General features: G+C 38.7%; 1 long non-coding RNA gene across 1 annotated transcript; it reads left to right on the forward strand.

The window, feature by feature from the left end:
- The first annotated feature begins 520 nt into the window (after window positions 1-520).
- LOC107792276 (uncharacterized) lies at window positions 521-4464 on the forward strand. Its single transcript, XR_001649494.2, has 3 exons — window positions 521-1754; window positions 2221-2391; window positions 3756-4464. It is a non-coding gene; the product is annotated as an uncharacterized LOC107792276 (long non-coding RNA).
- Window positions 4465-5083: the final 619 nt, after the last annotated feature.

The raw sequence follows: 5083 nt of genomic DNA on the forward strand, positions 1-5083 counted from the left end.
TATATATAGAAATATATCTTCGATGCTGTCATTTAGAAATGTCCGCTTTAACAATTGTTTCACCTCCCAAAGAGTAAAGTCGGCTTGATGAGCGCAGATGAGGAAGCGGGAGCAAGAAAACCAATAATCTCTTTCTTGTCCTTGTACTTGAGGTTAAGGAGCAAGAGAGGCACTTTTGCTACTGAGAAAGTGAACGGTCAGCGCGAAGGTTCAAGACTTAGCCGAGCGTTAGCGAAGCTACATTCTCATAGCGAGGTGGCTACATTCTCATAGCGAGGTGCTTCGAGTTAACGTAACGCTATACTAGCGCCGAAGACCTCTATAATGCTGAGCCAAGGACGCTCAATCTCGCTACTATAGCGTTTCGCTAACTCGAATCACCTCACTATGAGAATGTAGCCACCTTGCTATGAGAATGTAGCTTCACTAACGCTCGGCTAAGTCTTGAAACGTCGCGCTTACCGTTCGCTTTCTCTATACAAGATTTGTGAACTAGCTCCATTTAACCGTCCTTTCGTTTTTGGTCAGCAACTCCCACTCGCTGCCAGAAGAGCGTACCTGCACACTCCATCTCAGAAGCTATCTCACCTGTTCCTTTCTCCATTCTTCTTCATCATCACCACCTTGTTTAACACAGTCCAACATGGACCCTACCCCCCAAAACTGCCTATCTCTTCTTTGTTGTTTAACACAATACAATTACCCATTTTGATTCTTTTATCTAACCAACTAAATTTTCTTTTAAAAGTACTTTTTATGTATTGCTAAATTTTCATATGGCTCATTTTGGCTAAATTTATCAAGCCTGCCCAAGTTGGTCCAAGTATTTAGATAAACTTTACCAAATTGCAACTGAAATTTGTACTCCATGGAAATGCAGAGGAAATTCACGGCAAGAGAAGATCAAGACCGAGTGAGTGATTTGCCTGACGCAATTCTACTTCACATTCTCTCTATGTTGTGGAATCCTAAAGAAGTTGTGAGAAGTAGCGTATTATCTAGACGATGGAGGTTTCTTTGGGTGTCCGTTCCACTGTCACTCTATTTCAACTTCCCTATTAGCGAAAGCGAAAAGGATACTCTTGATTACATGGCTTCCACCCATTGAGAGCTTCATTATTGGAGGAATTGCCAGAAAATTCTGAAATTCAGGGTGTGGGGCCTTAGATACGAGGACCGTATGCTAATGATATTGATTTATGGGTACAATTTGCAACTAAACTAGCTAATGTTGAAAGTTTTACACTTGGATTTTGGTCTACGGATCAACCGGGATATGATTTTCCTCAATTTGCATATAAGAATGCGCCCTTGAGGAAATTGCATATATAGTCTCGTTTCTCTTTCATTTGGGGACCTGCAATTGACTGACGATATCATGGAAAAGGTATTCTCCGGTTGCCCTCCCTAACTTGGAGTGCTTGGTACTAGATGCTATTTGGGGCATTTATCATTTGGAAATCAGCTCCGTGAAGCTGAGAGAATTGACCATACAAGATTACGGAAATGAGAATCATGATCTTTGGCTCGATATATTAGCCCCGTATATTCAAAATTTGCAACTTTTGGGGGTGCTGCTGTGAGTTACGCATGCGGCAGAGAATTGTGGCTTCACTTGTCACTGCAGTCCTTCGCTTAGAGTTTGCGTTTGACGATGTAGAAGGCAACTTGGAGAAGGAGTGTAGATATTTGAAGGAACTTCTTCACAGTGCTGCCCATGTCGAGAATCTTGAATTGGGTCCCTGGTGCACGAGGTTCATTCATACTCTTCATTATTTTTATTTTTATTTTTTGTTTATGTTTTGGGACTTTTTACTTGCTATTGAATCATCACTTTAGTAACATTAACAGTGCCACTACTTAAGATAATGTGATTGCTAATCTGGTAATCACTAAGCCATATGGTTGAACGGTGGCAGAAGATTGAAACAAGACCTTTGAACAAAATTTTGGTCATCTGAGAATAAAGAGTTTGCAATGGACAGAACAAGATGTAAAATTTGGATTGATTGACAATGATCTTACTCTTTAAGTCATGTGAATGGGTTTTTCCAGGTGCTTAAAAGTCCATCTTTGAATTTTCAAACCGACCATGAACACTTAGATGTGGCAAAACGCAGTCGTCTAGTCCAAACTGTTTTCATGAATTATTCAATAAATATTAAGTATGTCATATTTCCTTGATTTGACATATTATGGTTTATCTATTTTGTTTATTAGTTCCTGTCCATACTGGAGTTGAGAGGGTGGCAGCCTCCACCATCAAGCTGGAAATTCTTAGAACTTCCATCCTTACAAGAGTTGGACTTTCCTGGAATTTGCAGCTTTCTACAGAGTTCATCGGATCTTGAGACATTGGTCATTAACTGGTGGTTTGATGACGAAGCTAGAGTAAGTTTCTGTTAGACCTTTATTTTTATAACTTCGTGTTATCCATATCAAACAACTATTGATGGAAGAAGAAAATGATATTTGTATCAACATATTTCAAATCTTAAGTACTTTAGGAAAATAATCATAATTTTCTTATTTAGACCACCTTAGTGGTATATTTTATAGATAATGATGAAAAGGTTACAAAGAGGGGGATTTGACAAGTAAAGAGAAGATTGAGGAGGTCCAGTCCTTGACAAAAGTGTAGGAGTTAAGCCTCTAATATGTAAGCAAAAAGAGTTTCTGTATGGGTGGAGGACTCCTATTTGCAACGTGAAACATAACTAGCCTGAGTACTTACTAATTAATGAGCTTTACAACAATAGCTTCTAACTTGTGGAGACTTGCTCCCCTGTACACTGTTTCCATAAGAACTAAAAATGAGAACAAGTTAAAGGAGTAGTCTCAAGTAACATGGGAGCTCGCAGAAGGTTCTAACCGGGAGGTTCATCTTGTTGATTATTGGAGTTGCTTTAGGCTTTCTTCCGAATTTTGATTTTTGAATGAAAGGAGCTTGCCATTTGTCAAGCCTTAAGTGCCTTCTAGCTTCTCTTGATAATGAGTTAAACCTGAAAAATTTCTTCTCTGCATCCAGTGGCGACTATATCCAACTAAAGCATCAGCCACACCATCACTTCTCTATAACAGTGTGTCACCTTGACGACTTCACTTTGAATCAACCCTTTATCTCTTCAATAATAGGTTCATAGCACCAAGAAGGTTTTGCAGCTCCCTTGTCGACATTCACAATAAGTAAGAGTCGGCTTCCACCCAAATTTTCTAATACAATGTTCAAGACACCATTTAAGCCCATAGGAAAGTGTAAATGCTTCAGCCGTGTTGTTTGTTCCGTGGCCTAGTTGGACTGTATATGCCATAATGCTGCAGTTACGTGCTTATTATTCCATTTTTGTGTAAGACATTTAGCGGAACTCTTTTGTTCCCTCAATTTATTTTTCTCATGAAAATAGTCCAGGTTGAGTTGCTTTGACAAAAATTTCATGTTGTCATTGTCAAAATTGATTCTATGAGTAAGTCAATTCGACAGTCAATTTTTGTGTAGTTGTAGGAAAAATATTTTTAACAAGGGATAGTACTCACCTTCATCCGAGGAGATACAGGATCAATTTCAATGAAGCTTTGAAACATTCTTTCTTTTTTGTGTGTACCACTTTGTAACATTTTTTAAGCACTTGACATGTTCCTTGAATCTGAAAATTCATCACCTTTTTATTCTATCCACAATCAACTCCTTGGCTTTCTACTTACATCAAAGACTCTAAGGAGAATAACTGGCTTACATAGCGGATTCTTTCATGCAGTTCCTGCTGTCAAGTTACATAAATGAGGATGAACAGAGCAGGAGGTTTGAAACACGTAATTTTATTTATTTTTTGATAATCGTGGTGTCCGGGCCAGCTTGCGCGCAGCTCGACTAATTCCATGAGATACCTGCCACCTCCCACCAGCAACAGGTACCAGGTAACTCTATCCACCAAGGCTTGGATCGATGGGAAGAAATAACCTAGTATTTGCCTCCGCTGGGTTTGAAACACGTAATTTTAACTGCTCATTTCTACATCTGAAGACCATCGAGATCATTAACTTTCATGGATCACTAAGTGAAAATAAGTCTGTGATACCATTGGTAAAATATTTTCTAAAGCATGCAACTGTGCTTGAAAAGTTCGTCATTGACGCCATATTCGAAGGGAGTGATGTTCTCCAGATTATGTTATAATGGCACAGGAGTTCCTAAGCTTTCCAAGATCCTCTCCGCATGCTTCAATTGTCTTTTATTATCGATAATTTTTGGCCCCTCTCGTTCGTATTGATTACAACATACTTAATTAGCTGTTACTTTATGTTAGAAAACTGGTTATGTAGCTGATAAACAAGGTTAGGATTGTACTTTTCAGTGTCCAAGGAGTTGTTAATATTTGTTCAGTCTAAGTAACAGCTGTGTTTATTCTCTAATCATGTAAGGAAGCATGCTCTAAATGTTTTGGAATTTCTATTCATATTGCTGAATCCTGATCATGTTTTTATACTATGAAAATTAAGGTTGAAAATTATTTTGCGAAAATAGTATTTCAAGATTTGGAAGGGGAGCATTGGCGTAATTGGTAAAGTTGTTGTCATGTGACCAGTAGTTCACGGGTTCGAGCCGTGGAAATAACCTCTCGTAGAAATGCAGGGTAAGGTTGCGTACAATAGATTCTTTGTGGTCCGACCCTTTCCCGGCCCCCCGCATAGCGGGAGCTTAGTGTACCGGGCAGCTCTAGTTCATTACGTGTCCAAGGGCTTGTTTATGTTGGCCTATGTTATTATCATTGCCAGTATAGCTGATGTTAGCTGTTCTCTGTTTATGCGGCAAGAGTTAAAATAGTACAGACATATCTTGATATTTGTAGATAGGGCAAAGAAAAAGGGAAATGAGATTATCTAAGCTGAACCTGAATATGAAATTCTTATAAACATACAACTGGAAAACTAAAAGGTTGTATCCACAGATTTTGATATTGCACCAGAGAATTTTGTTTAGAGAGTTGGACTCGAACTCTAGCACTGTATGTTTGGAGTTGCACTTTTAAAAGTGCTGAACTGTGTAGTACATGGTGCTGGAGTTTCACCAGTAAAAAAATTTCAA

This window comes from Nicotiana tabacum, chromosome 15, assembly GCF_000715075.1.
Source record: "Nicotiana tabacum cultivar K326 chromosome 15, ASM71507v2, whole genome shotgun sequence".
Classification (NCBI taxonomy): domain Eukaryota; kingdom Viridiplantae; phylum Streptophyta; class Magnoliopsida; order Solanales; family Solanaceae; genus Nicotiana; species Nicotiana tabacum.